The following is a 15,326-nucleotide window of genomic DNA, read 5'->3' as shown; positions in this document are numbered from 1 at the left end:
AATCAGAATAGTTCTTGGAGCATTCCAGCAGTTGCGCTACTCCCATGTACAGTGTCTAAGGGAATTCCTGCCAGTTTCAGGGGCCTCTGCTTTGATAGCAAACTGGTTATTTTATCTATGCCTCTGCAATACCAAGTCAGAATATCTTTAGGGGTGAGCAAACTCATGGGTCCCTGTGGAGCTGATCTTGTAGGTAGTAGGGTATAATGTGGATTGCTTCTGCACATCTCCTTTCCCCTTAACATTCAGTTTCTCTTGGAGACTGTGGTGATCACTAAATTTATAATTCATCTTCCACTTTTCTAGCAAGCTCTGTTCTATTACAGCTTTGCTTAATAAGGCATTGACATCGTCCGGTGTGGATGATCATAGATGGCATATAATGGAAGAGTATTCCACAGGGTGGAATGTAACAGGCTTGATTTAAGATTTCATGTGCATCTCCTCCTCTTAAATCCTCCCCTTAGGGAGGTAACACCTTAATTATCTTAATGTGCATGTTGAAGGTAAGTACATTTAAAAATCTGCAGCTGTGAGGTTTGCAATACTAAAGCCACTTGCATTAAAATAAACCCACTGAACTCAATGGATTTGATTCCAAATAAATAGCTGTAACTGGGACATGTGTTGGTTAAATCAGTATTTCAAGTTCCCTAAATATTGGAGGACTGAGTATTTTAAATTATAATAATAAAGGGCAGAGTTAATTTTCTTTGTTTAAAAGATGAGCTGTATTTCCAGGCTTTTTCAAAACTATTACTCATTTTTAGAATAACCTTGTACAACATTTGGGAAGCAGGTTAATATGTTGTAATGTATGCATATACCTTTAAGAATCTGTGAAATATTCATGGGAAGTCTGATTGCTGGTGGACTGTAGTTATTATATGACAGTTTGAGAAATGAACCTGACAAAAAATAGAAGCTTAAAACTAATACCATTGGATGTTCTTGTAAAGGGCTTTGTGCATAATAAACTTTATCTGTTCTATGGATATCTAATCCCTAATATACAGCTCCCAAAGAAGCAAAATAGTAGCTATGAGCAAGCAACCTTACCAAGAATTTTCTTAGTAATCCTGATTTAAATGGGCATAGGATTTCTTCTCAAAAATAAAATGGTATCATCTTACATACATGAAAGATGATTTTCACATTCTTTAATTCCCCATTTGTGTGCAATTAGGTCTCTGCTAAGTTTATATGACTGTTTTCAAAGTACCCTGAATGGGCCTTTTAAAAGAATAAGCATGGATAAAAAACAAACGATTAATTACAAAACCAATTGGAGCAATTTAAGAGCTTTCTCTCTTTGATTCAGATGGGTTTTGCTCTCAATCAGATCCTGTCTGTCAGCCTTAGTCACACTTAATCAGTCCCTTACTAGCATCCAGCCCCCTTAAAGGAAGTGAGTATCTTTTGCTATTTTGTAGGGGACTGGCTGTGATACACAGATGGAACAAAAGGATACTTGAATCGCTACTTTATATTTGGCTTAGACACAGACAGACAGACAGACAGACAGACAGACAGACAGACAGACAGATAATTCTTGACCCAAAACACTTTGCTGAATCACAAGCCCCAAGCTACTGGCAGATTTTCCTAACGGTCTTACACAACTATTAAAGAACATAAAGGAAAATACATATCCATTGGGCACCATACATGTCCATTCCCTGTATCTCCCCCTTTCTCTCTGTTCTATTTATTTTATTAGATTTGTAGCTCACCCTTGCCCGACTGTAGTCAAGCTCAGGGCTGCTTACATCACAATTCAAACAATAGATGTACAAGATCAACACAGCAATTGAAACTTTATTATTAAAATTCAAACTTTATTTCTATATGACATTTCTACACCACCCTTCTCCTCTCAGGTTCAGGGTGTCTTCCAGCCTCCACGAAAACAACATAAAAACACTATAAATAATTTAAAACTTACAATTTAAAGTACAAATTTAAAATTAAATTGCATAAACGTAGGTCCCTTTTTCTATTATAATATTCAGTTTTAAAATTTAATTAGGTGGGACTCAAACAGAAGGATCTTTAGGAGGAGAGGGAAAGAGAGAAAGTGGGGCGTGGGGAACAAAAGGTAAACCAAAGGGGAGGGATGGGAACAGGGAACAGGGAACAGGGAACAGGAAGGGGTGGGAAAGAAGAAAGGGAAGTGGAAAGGCAGGGAGGGGACCAGCTGACCACAGCTGCTTCAACCATATGCCTGGTGGAATAGCTCTGTCTTACAGGCCCTGTGGAATTGCATTAATCCCACAGGGCTCTGGTGTCCCCAGACACAGCATTTTACCAGGTAGGGGCCAGGGCTGAAAAAGCCCGGTCCTGGTTGAAGTTAGCTGGATTTCCCTTGGACCAGGGATCACCAACAGATTTTTGTTTGCTGATTGCAGCACCCTTCAAGAGACATAATGGAAGAGATGGACCCATAGATACATAGGCCCCAGCCCGTTTAGAGCTTTAAAGTTTTATACTAAGACCTTGAACCTGGAGTCAATGCAGCTGGTGAAGTACTGTTTGGATTTGTGCATGTCATGAGGTCCCCATGAAAAACTTCACTTCTGGAAAGGGTTGGGGGGCAGGCAAGGAAAAGACTTAGCTGGGTGCTGGGCGCCAGGCTGGCCTTGAAGGAGGTGGGGGAGGGGGAGGGAAAGGCTCAGCCAGGCGCTTGGGCACCTGGCTGGCCAATGGCGGTGCAACATGCACAGGGCTTTGTTCCTTCTGCGTCCTGCATATTAATTGGATAACATTTCATTCAAACCTGTAGCCAATTATTGTTAAAGATACAATTTAATGCACTGCTACAATTTAATGCACTGCTAGGGAAAACTGTAAAGGAGGAGAGAGGAAAAATAGAGAAAAAGGAAGGCAAGCCAAGGAAATTGCAGACAATTTAAAAATGCAGACAAAAGCAGGAGTAGAGAGGCCAGTAAGATATAACTGTTGCTACCTCAACCAGTTCTGGATCAGGTTCAAGGTGCTTGTTTTGACAATTAAGGCCATGAGCGGTCTTGGACCCACATACCTACGGGACCGCCTCTCCTCGTATTTCCCCTCTAGACCCCTCCATTCATCGGGGGGGGGGGACTTACTGGAGGTCCCTGGCCCGAATCAAATTTGGCTGGCTGCCACTAGGGCCAGGGCTTTTTTGGCCCTGGTCCCCACCTAGTGGAATGAGCTCCCAGCTGAGATTAGGGCCCTGAGGGACATCTGTGAGTTCCGCAGGGCCTGCAAGATGGAGCTCTTCCACCAGGCTTTTATATCGTGCCAGCTGGCCTGACTGGAACATCATTGCCTTCCATGGGTGTCTGGATAGGGTTTTATCACCATCTTCACTGAATAAAATCAGACTTCTGATTAGACCTGCTAACGATTGTCCCCTAAGGCTGATTTTGCACTTTCTAAATGCTCCGTGGCTGAGCCGGGGAGCATACCTGCTGTGGAGCTTCTCAGCCTGCTTGTAGTTCCCCACTGCTGCCTGGCTCTTTCCTTCGCTTGAGTCAGGGCTGGTGCAGAAATGGTTCCCCACAAGCCCGGAGCATTCCCATCAACACCACTTAAGCACAGCGAGCTATTCCATAGTCTCTGTCACGCATGCTCGGGCAGCCTGTGTTTCCTGCTTTCGGATTGGCTGAATCTCTCCCCATTCTCCCCACCCACTATTCAAAAACAGGTGTTCAGTGCGGACGAAAACTTTCATTGCTAGTAGGCACCTGTCATTTCATACAGGAATAGATTAGGACTCCTTTAAACCGACAAGAGTCCTAATCTGTCCATGGCATCAAACATTAAGAACGAGCTACCAATAGTAGGTGCTTCTGCACTGAGAACCTGTGTCAGGAGATAGGAGAAGCTCCTTTTGACCTCTTTAAAGGCTATGCTGTAGGATCCACATATACAAATATCATTTGGGATGTGGGCTTCAGTAAGAAGGAGAATTGGGTAAGATAGCTGGTAAGATCATTCAAGATCAGGTTCGAATCTCCACTGCACCATGCACGTTTGCTGGGTGATCTTGTGCCAGTCTCTCTCCTGCTAAGTATAAAATGGAGGGAGTAGAAAGATGTTGTAGGTCGGTTTGAATCCCCATTGAGATAAAAGTGTGGTTTAAATATCTAAACGGATGTCCAGAAAGTCACACGCATAGAGAAAACAGAGATCCTGACTCAAGCCAGAAATGAACTGAATGGGTGATTCAGGTTGTGATGCTTGGGGCTTACACAGAGTGTGCAAAGCTGTGTTGTAATCTGTTGAACTCACCAGGTCTGGCAAGTTGTTTTCTTACTTTAATAAGCAATAACTAAAATGATAAAATTCAGTTTTAGTAGGGCAGACTTCAGTGAACTCAGGGTAATTCCACAAGCAAGAATACTAGAAGGGAAAGGAGAAAGTGAAGGGTGGGCTCTCCTAAAACAAGGGCTCTTGCAAACTCAAGCTACCACTATTCCAACAAGAAGGAAACATGGTAGGGGATCTAAGAAGGCAATGTGGATTAACAGCGAACTCCATGATGAGCTAAGGAAGAAAAAGGAAATCTTCAAGAAATGGAAGGAAGAACATATCTCTAAAGCAAACTATCTGCAGGTTGCTAGGCACTGTAGGTCGTCTGTCAGAGAGGCCAAAGCTCAGGGTAAGCTGAGATTGCCTAAAGAGGCTCACTGCAACAAAAAAGCTTCTTCAGATACATGAGGAGCAGGCCTGTAGACATGATGGGCCAAAAGGGGGCAGTGCCCCATCAATAATTTGTCATGCCCCTCCAATCAGCACTAGGGCCTGGTGTGAAATGTCATAAGTCTTTCAAGAGGTGGTCAACTCCTCCTCACTGGCAGTCTTCAAGCAAAAGTTGGAAAATACTTGTAGGGATTCTAGTTAGGGCGGAAATTCCAGGCGAGTATTTCCAGATACCATGGAGACAATTGGTCAGCCCCTGCCCCACAGCCAATTTGCTGGCAGGGGCTGATGGGAATTGTAGTCCATGAACATCTGGAGTGCCATAGGTTCACCACCACGCTCTAGGCTGATCCTGCATTGAACAGGGGATTGAACAGGATAGCCCATATGCCCTTTATGATTCCATAAATCATTCCAACTTTATGATTCTATGATTTTATGATTGTATAACTGCTATAGCTTTATTAAATCACAGCCGTAAAATACATGCCTCAAGGAGATATTTATATAGAAATACATCCTATCAGATTCAGCAAGGCTTCTTTTTACAGCAAGCACAGTAGGACTGGAAGGGACATCTCTGCCATTCTGGTTATTTTTACACATTCATCATAATGTCTTTCAAGGTACTTTGAAATAATTTTAGTGATGGCAACTCGTTTCACGCAGGAAAATCCAGTTGCAAATGATTGCTAAAGTGCATTATCCAAGGCCGTTTCCGCACGGCCAAAAGCAGCGACGCGATGACGTCGCAAATTGCGACGCATCCCACAAAAAGCGTTCACACAGACAGGCGGAGCTGCGGGCGTCCGCAGCCCCGCAGAAATGTGACGGTTCGCACGGAAGCGCTGCGGAAGCGGCGTCAAGCCGACGCTGGCGCCTGGCGCGACTTGGCATGTAAGCCGTGCAGGCCCGACGCCATTTGTGACGCACAGCCCGTGGCATGCTGTTCGCACGAAAAGCAAGGCGCCGATGCGTCACATGGGGAAAAAAAGAGTGGTTTTTTGCCGCTTCTGCATACACCGCCTTCGGGCCGTTTACGCTGCCGCATGACGGGCGCCGACCGCGCGACTGCACGCTGGCGCCGCGTAACGCCTCGCTCTGACGCTATCTTTTTTTCCGCTGGCGACGACGCTTTCATGATTTTGCCCGTGCGGAAACGGCCCAACATGTGTTAAAGCAGCTTCTGACTTAACCTTAGTTGAGTCTTCATATCCAGACTGTATGATGTACACAGCATTGTACCAGAAAACTTTGTGAACAGATCAATTTTGTTTAAGTAATTTCACCTTCTGTAGGATCCAACAAAGACAAGCATTAGGGATGAAAGAAAGGTTTTTGTCTCAGTTTTCACTGTGCTTTCAAGTTGTGCTTTCAAGCACAGTCCTCCGATTATTCCACAAAGGAGAATACAAACCATTTATGGATATTAGAGACTTTGACTGCATTGTGTCCTTTATTTGTAAGCTTTTAAAAATAGCTAAACAGTTTGCCTGGGAAGAATAGAAAGAAGGTGTTCTGTTATAACAAGTCTTAACAGAACTAGTATTCCCTGATAAAATGTGGCATCTATTGCTGCAGAAGGTTCTAGCTGAAAAAGCTGAGTGTTTTTTTAGGGAGAATAAAGCAACCAGATGGTCTATAGCTTTAAGACTCCTCACATTTCTATTAGGTCTGGTAGTATTAAGTCACATAAAGTGGTTTATTAGGGGCCCCCTCAATTATTCAGCAGTACAGTAAACTGAGTAGTCAGTTCTTTAATGCAGATTATACTATTTCAGTGATGTTGAATTCACAACATTAGATTTTGCAGATTTTTAAAAATTGGGTTGATGGCTATTTAAGTTCCTAATATAAGTTCCTAATTTAAGTTGCTAAAACATGACTGTTAAAATACTTATATTTTAGGATTCAGCATCAATGCTCCTTGGTTATTAATTGGTCCTATGGTAACATTACTCAGATGGCTTCAAGATCTTACTCAATAGATAAATGAGAGGCAGAGATATGTGGTTATTCTTATTACCCTGATAAACGTGAATTCATTGCATGCAGTAATTAGATTCATATTTGCACATTCTCTCATGTAATTGGCAACAGATGCAATTGAGGATAGCTTTCTGAAGATGAATTATCTAAACGCAATGAGGAGAACAAAGCAAAACTAGTGCTGCAGTTTATAGAAGGAATGCTACCCATTTGTCTGGCATGCTTACCTTGCAACAGAGAAGAGGTTCTGATCTAAATTTTAAAGGAAGTTGAAGCATCTTGGGTTCTCACCAATTCTATTAACTATCAGGAGTTACTACTAGCTAATGTCAATATTAAAATGCTTGTGAAATGCTTTGAGCTTTTTTTTCATGTTAGAATTTTTCCAGGGTATTCCAAAACCCCAGAGAACAGGGTGAGAATTCAAAATAATCTGGACAGATTATAGAGCTGGGCCAAAAATAACAAAATGAATTTCAACAGAGATAAATGTAAGATGCTACACTTAGGCTGTTTCTGCACAGGCAGAAAACAGCGCCCTAGGGACGGTAAAAACACTGTCCCTGGGGTGCTGTTCACACAGCTGCCGCTGCTGCAGAGCAGCAGTGCCATGCTCACCCCCCCCAAACAGCATGAAAATGCTGCTTTCAAAACTCACTCAATGAACGAGTTTTTTTAAAAAGCAGTGTCTTCCACCTGGTGCCGAGCGAATGGCATCGGGTGGAAGGCGGCATTTTCCCCACGCTGCTTCCCCCCCATCTTACCTCATCTCAGCTGTCATCGCTGTAGATAGGCCAGGGAAACACCTCCTGGCCTTCATCCCTGGAGGCGTCGCCATGGCTATCGGGGCGTGTCCCATGGCCTCTCTACAGCGACGGCAGCAGAGAAGAGGTAAGGGGGGGAAAAGCAGTGTGCCGCACGCAAAGGTGGCCCTGTGGGCCACTGGGGCACCGAGGCTGTTTACAGAATGGCACGCAAACGGCCCGGGGGTGGCACCGACTGCAACTATGTCAATGCACCCACACTTGCTCACCCATGCAGAAACAGCCTTAGGCAGAAAAAAAATGAAATGCACAGATGTAGGATCGGTGATGCCTGGCTTGACAACAATACATGTGAAAGAAATCTGGGAGTCCTGGTAGACCACAAATTGAACATGTCAGCAGTGTGATGTTGCAGCCAAGAAAGCTAATGCAATAGAATATCCATTAGCTCTTGTATGAGTCCTGTAGTGTGTTAGAACAATAGCCGAATTGGTGGGGTTCCATTGTGCAACCAGGACCACTCACTCAAAAGTGTGTAAAAAGGCCTTGGTGCATAACTGGGCCCCATCTTGGCAAATTGCAGGTAGGGAAAGAGGCTGGGTGCAGTGGCAGAGCTCCTGGCCACATTTCAAAGCTGTTGCCATCATTGCTGCTGCAGCTCCTGTTGATTCACTTCCAGGCATTCCAATATCTCATGCTGTTGCTCCCCCATCTGATGTAACAGGTACTTGTCAAGCACAGCTTTAACTTCTGCAGTCCTGCCCAAGGTTAAGGCTCCTGTCTCCATGGGTTTGTTCCGTGGCATTTCCACCTCTGTAGCTGCTAGATCTGGGAGCACAGAAGAGAGGGTATGAGTACTTGTAGAGGGGAGGAGAGGGGACAGAGGTGTAGTTAGGAAAAATGGAGCCCCCCTTCCTCCCCATGGGCAGCCGGCCCCTCTCACCACGACCAAACAATTTACTAGCAACAAAGCCCATTGCTGGGAAGATGCAATGGGCCCTAGAAAAGAGTGGAAGAGGAAGTATATCCCCAGCAATAGGCTTTAGTGGGGCTGTAGCAGCCCCCACCCCACCCTTGCTCAAGGTGTGACACTTACCTGGGTTGGGACAGGTTGAAGAGTGTGGTTTGAGATAGGAAGGAAGGTGAGGATAGGTGGGTGGTGGAACCAAGTGGGGTGGGCTGAGGATGGCAAATTGAGGACAGGAGTGGAGGAGGTTGGAACAGAATGGCTTGGGGTGATGGGAGGGTTGAAAGGGCAGGCTTGGGGTGGCAGATTGGGAGAGGCTGGAATGGGAGGCTTTGCGGGGAGGTAAGAAAGGTGAGGATTCTGGTGGGGCGGGGTGGCAAGGGGAGGCATGGGGAAGGGTTGAAAAGTAAGACTTTGGGTGGTGGGAGGGTTGGAAGGTGAGTATGAAGGTGAGGAGGGTTGGCAGGTTAGTATTGAGGTGGGTGAGAGTGGCAGGGTGAGGGCTGGAGGTGGGAGGGTTGGCAAGGTGAGGCTTGGGGCAGGGAAGCGTTAGAAGGTAAGGTTTGGGGTAGGGAGGATTGGAAAGTGTGACTAGGGGTGGGAAGAGAATGGAAAGATTAGGATTGGGAGGGTGGAAAGTGGCTGGGGGGGTTGGTAGGTGAGTATGAGGGTTGGGAAGGTTGGGAGTTAGTATTGAGGTGGGGGAGGGAGGCAAAGTGAGGGTAGGGGTGGGTGATACCCAAAATGGTGGGACGCAACAACCCTCTTTGGTTGGGGAAATTAGCTGTAGAGCAAAAAGTCACTTAGTATGGCTTAAGGAGCGTTGGGTAACTTGATCAATATATATATTACCTGTGTATACTGGTTTCAGCTCAGTATAAGAAACCAGCAGAGAAAATAAATTTATTTTTCTAGGATTTTATTGGGAAAATAAGAAATGGAATAAAATAAATTCCCACTCACAATCACTCAGGTACCGGGGGTAAAAACACACACACACACAAGGTTTCCTAGGATATAATTTAGAGGTGAAAGACAGGTTTTGGATATATATGGAGAGAGAGAAGGGATGGGAAATCAAAGATTATATTTACCAGTCTTGTAGTGGATGTCCAGGAGACAGAGACCTAATGGACCAGCAGTAGGCTCTGAAATCATCAGTGCTGATGGAACAATATTTTTGAGCACCATGGTGGTGTGTGATAATATTGAACATCCAACTGGGGTCTAAGGCATGCTTTTATAGGGGAATACATGTCTTGGGGCAAAAGAAATCCTTGAACAAAGGATCTTTCCTGCTGATCCAGGTGAGGCAGTAGTCTTGAGTGTCAGACCATTGACCTGATGGCCTCCATGATCTTGATGGGTTTTTCCAGGTGTTGGACAAAACAAGTAATGCCCCCTAATGGGTGTTGCAACATAGATGGTCACAAGGAGGATGAGTCAGTGGAAATATTAAGAAATTTATCTATCTGTCTGTCTGTCTGTCGGTCTGTCTGTCTGTCTGTCTGTCTGTCTGTCGGTCGGTCGGTCGGTCGGTCGGTCGGTCTATTTATTTCTGTTCAGTGCATAGCATTCCAGGAGAAAGTCCATTCTCTCCCCTCCGTGCCACCACAGGTCTAGTTGGCTACATGGGGGGAGGTTAGAAAATGAGGCTTGGGTGGGAGGAGGGTGGGAAGCTGTAGGTTAGGGTGGGGGATGGCAGGGCCTGGACTTCCTCACAGGAGTGTGTGGGAGGCAGGGGAGGGCCCACAGAGCTTCTCCACAGACCCGGGCTTCTTTGCAGGGGTGGGGGGAGAGTGGCAGGGGAGGGCCCGCAGAGGTGCTCCACAAGCTGGGTTTCTTTGTGGGGGTGAGGGGGAGGCAAGGGTTTGTGGAGCTGCTCTACAGGTACAAGCTTTTTTGCGGGGGTGGGGGGTGGGTGAGTCTGAGAGGGCTTGATGGGGGTGGGGAGGAGGGGGCAATGGGGCTTTTAGAGCCCAGGAACAGTGGCAGCAAGGAGCACCACTGCCCCAGGGCAGGGATGTGACTGTGTGGGGTGATTTTATGCCCCCCATGTAACTGAACAGCAGGCGCCTGGGGTGTTTGTCCCCAGGCTGCCACATGGAAGCTCCATGTCCCCCCAAGCAAGGTACAGGACCTCAGGTGCAATAAACAGTGTTTTACTATCAAACATTGCTCTTGCTGTCATCTCCATGCAATGGTGTTATTTCACTCCCTGGACTAGCCTCTTGGTGCCCTCTCACTGTCCTGCATATGTTGTGTCAGCCTTACAACCCAATCCAGAGGTGGGGGGCTGAAAGGAGTTTTTACCTTCTCTGCCAGCATAAGGGACACCTATGGCAGAGAGAGCCAAGATAGTGGCAGGAAGGCACCACCCAGCTCCACACCACTCAAACTGGGAAGAGCCTATCACTCCAAGCTACACTGGCATCAGAGAGCATGCTGGCACAGCAGGGTGAAGAGTGAGGATGTTCTCAGAGGTGATGCTGACTTTAATTGACATCCCTAGGCTTTCGGCCTAGAAATGCCTCCCTCTCAGCCACATATAGTTATGCCACTGGAAAGCATGGCATAACCCTGTTTGGACTATGGGACTATTCAGGTGGCAGGAGGGTTTTTGAATTTCCCTCCTTCCTGTGCCGCCCAAAACCCCTTTGGAGGCAGTATGGTGCCATCTTCACCGCTCTGTCCCCAGCTGCTGCAGAGCCCCCCTCTGTCTGAATTGGGCTGTTAGTAAATACCTCCTAGCTTCTGCAAATGATCACCAATCCATCCCCAATTAGTTGCAATTGTCTGGGATACCAGGAGAGTGGCCCCTTGCTTCTTGCCGGCACTTCCCTTGCCAGTCCAAAAGCACGTCCTCCCTGCCCAGAGCTGCGGATTCATTCCACCAGCCTGCTGCATCTGATATGGTGGATCTCACCACAGATGCGGCTCATTGTTTAACCCTTGCAATGTCATAGCTACTGTGCCCTTGCCCCATCAGCAGATCCTGTAGATGTCTTTGCCTCCCTCACTGGGATGCCACTGCCAAGCGGCCTAGCACAGCTCACCATTTAAATATGTTAGCATATTTAATGATATGATACAGATCTATGAATTAATTATTTAAACAAACTAGTTAAACCAAATGCTATTGTCTCATGTCTTCATGGGTGGGTGTGTATCTGGGGCAAATGATTCATTTTTTAACTCTTTAAAATATAAAACTTGTTTTTTTCATAAACATGGGAATATTTTACCCATTGCCCCATTTTAAAGGAAAATCAAACTCTTTCAGTAAGTAATAAGGCTGAAAACAGCAAAGTCAGTACGATTGGTGGCTGAGTAATAAAATTGTCTTTAGGAAAGCCAGAATGAAGAGAACTCTGCTGAAAAGTGAAATCCTGCTGAGAAAGATCAGTGGGGTACTTAGGAAATTTACTTTTAAAATCTTTTTTTTTTGTTTTCCACTGAGAAAGATTTCTCAAATTATAGATAAGTACAGAGAAATGACTTGTTCACTAGTTACTTATATCTATGCAAGAGTCGTAATCTTGCAAACATTCATAAGCACAGAGACACATTAAGCTGACACCTGGAAGCATACAAGTGCCAACTTTTCAAGGCACTTAAGGTGTTGTCCTCCAGCCCACTTATTTCCTTTTCTAAGTTCAATTGAGTTGGCTCTAACGATTAGTTTATTCCACGCTGGATCCAATTATTCCCTTCCACTAAGTTTCAGAGAAACTCTTGCTTTTTCAGAGAAAGTATTAACACACACAAAAAAGTTATTGGATTCAACAAACTTATTCTAAACCAGGACTGGGCCTAGACCAGATAACTCCCTTTCAGATTGCACTGTCAGTCTTTTTAGGGTTTAATTTAAAAGGTTAATTTAATTTAACAGATTACCATGGACATGACTATATTGTCATTCAAGTGCTTTAAACTTTTGCAACATCTTTTGTGTGCTTGGCATGTTTCAGATATTTATTGCATAACCAGTTCTATTAGAGTATTGCATATAATTAAATTAGCTATATAGGGCATTTATTTATATTTAAAATATTTATATACCATAATTTCTCCCAGGCATCCCAGGACCTAAGCGGTAGTATTTAAATACTTTTGCATGCCATCAAATACAGTCATATATTAAATGCTAATACATGTCACTTACCAGTGGCATGTCAGTTCTAAATAATGTAATCTTATTTGGTACAGAGTGCTGCAGCACTGCAGTCCAAGCTCTGCTCATGACCTAAGTTTGATTCTGACAGAAGTCAGTTTCAGGTATCCAGTTCAAGGTTGACTCAGCCTTCCATCCTCGTAAGTTTGGTAAGATTATTACAGAGCTTGCTGTGACTAAAGTGTAGATGACTGGGAAGGGCAATGGCAAACCATCTCGTAAACATAGTCTGCCTAGTAAACGTTGTGATATGACATCATACCATGGGTCAGTAATGACTGCTATATGCACAGAAGACTGCCTTGACATTTGTATGAGTATACATTTCAAATATTTAGAGAAAATCTGTCAATATTTCCTGAGATGTTCTGAAAGTACAAAGTGAATATTTCCTATCAACATTTAACAAATGTGAATTTTTACAAGAATGTTTGGAAACAAATCATAGAATCATAGAGTTAGAAGAGACCACAAGGGCCATCAAGTCCAACCATGCAGGAATATACAATCAAAGCACTCCTGTCAGAAGACTATCTATCCTCTGCTTAACAACCTCCAGAGAAGGAGACTCTTCCACACTCTGAGGCAGTGTATTCCACTGTTGAACAGCCGTTACTGTCATGAAGTTTTTCTTAGGTGGAATCTTTTTTCCTGTACCCTGAATCGATTATTCCTTGTCCGAGTCTTTGGGGCAACAAAAAATAAGCTTGCTCCATTTTCAACATGACACCCCTTCCAATATTTAAATGTGGATATCATGTTACCCCTTAACTTTTTCTTCTCCAGACTAAACATACTTAGCTCCCTCAGCCTCTCATCATAGGGCATAGAATCCAGACCTTTTACCATTTTAGTTGCCCTCCTCTGGACCCAATCCAGCTTGTCAAGACATACAGTTCACCAGCCACAAGGAGGCTGGAACAGGAGGCTCCCAGGAAGGAGGGAACTTCCTGAGAGGAACAGAAGGGAAACAGAACAAGAGGGAGGTGGTTGATATGATACAAGGGCTCAAACTTGCAGGAGTGCTGTTTAACTACCTGATGGAAGTAAAGAGGCTCTAGAAACCAGAGTCATGTCTTATTTGACCCAAGAGGGCAACTGAGCTCCTACGAGGCCAAGGTGGCCTATCCTGCAGGGGTGGCCGGCAGAGAGGATGTTCACTCACCTCACAGGGTGTTTGTTGTGAGGGGAGAAGGGCAAGGAGATTGTAAGCCCCTTTGAGTCTCATACAGGAGAAAAAGGGGGGATATAAATCCAAACTCTTCTTCTTCTTCACATGAGGCAACATTTGTCGCCTCCATTGGTGATGCAACTGACCTTTTCTTTTGTCACCTGCATTGGTGTTGCAATTGACCCTGTATTAGAGCATGGTTGACTAATCTTTGAGGAACTCTGAATGTCTAAAGTGGTTTCTCCTCAAACTGCCACATACACTCACTCTCAGCATTTGGACTTGCACAATTACCACAAAACAATGTCATTATAAAGTAATAATCAACTAGGAACCACATTATAAGGAAAGGTTCAAAACTTTTTGATGGGAAAAAATGTTTGTACAAATCAATCCAAAGAGACACAAGAATCAGGATAGATTTGGATAGGTTTTCCCTTCCCCTTTGTTGGCTAGTCTGAAGGAATCCCATACAGGATAGTTTCAGCAGCTCATTGAACAAATGGACCAAATGTAGCATTTTTAGTGAGTGTTGACTGTGGCGATATTGGGCACTTTTAGGCAACCTACTTGCAGTTAAATTACCGTCACACAGTAGCTTTGAAACTCAATACACACTCGATAAAAATAATTAAGTCCTAAAGAAGAATTCATGAATATAGGTACTACTTCATTTGAATTCAGAAGAAAGATTCAAGAAGTATTTGCTGCTTTTGTATGAAGTCAGAGTGTGTGGTTGTGTACACAAACTGCAAAGGGACTTGTGATCTGGCTGTTCAAAAGTTCCATAAATTGTCACACAGCTATTATTTGACAATGGCATACAGGGTAGGCTATCGTGCTCTGTGGATTCTATCACTGTTTAGACCTGGAATGTTTTGAGACGTGTATTAATCATTACGTTTTGCACAGAGATCTGAAAGTTTGATATTCCCTTCTTCTATAACAAATTTCCCCAACTCTCTAGATCAGCTTTTATGTTCTTCATTCATGGGCTTTGAATTGAAATGGGATTTTTAAATGTGGGTATGGTAATTTGTCATATCTCCTTGTCTGTTTTATATAGAAAAAGTTGAGATTTATAACCTGTTTCAAATCATAGCTACCCTTTTTTATATAGTAATACCTTTCTGCTGTGGTGTATGTATATGTGTGCGGGTTTAAAAACATGACAGGTTAACATCCTAGAAACACTCAATCTCTCTTGGAAGGGGCTGTAAAAAGGCCTTTCAGAATACCCCACTGGCATATCTATCGTGATCTGCAATACTTGGAGGTCAATTTCAGTACCTACAGGTTATTTCAAACCATATGGCCATTAAACATTTGACTTCTAAAGAAACTGTCCAAAAATGTTTTAATTGCAGAACAGTCTTGCTGATCCATGTATTCTGAATGGATCCTTCTAATTATTTAGATGTTAATTTCACATAAAAGGTAATGGTATTTATAAAAGGTACAGTGATATAGACATCTGGAAAAGATTCTTTATTAGAAATCAGGTATGCAGAATTAGGAATTATTTATTACTTTAACCTTCCAATAGGATGACTTCCAATAACTTACAACAAACTG

This window comes from Sphaerodactylus townsendi, linkage group LG01 (assembly GCF_021028975.2).
Source record: "Sphaerodactylus townsendi isolate TG3544 linkage group LG01, MPM_Stown_v2.3, whole genome shotgun sequence".
Classification (NCBI taxonomy): Eukaryota; Metazoa; Chordata; class Lepidosauria; order Squamata; family Sphaerodactylidae; genus Sphaerodactylus; species Sphaerodactylus townsendi.
The sequence above is the reverse complement of the archived record's forward strand: the minus strand, read 5'-3'. Positions refer to the sequence as shown.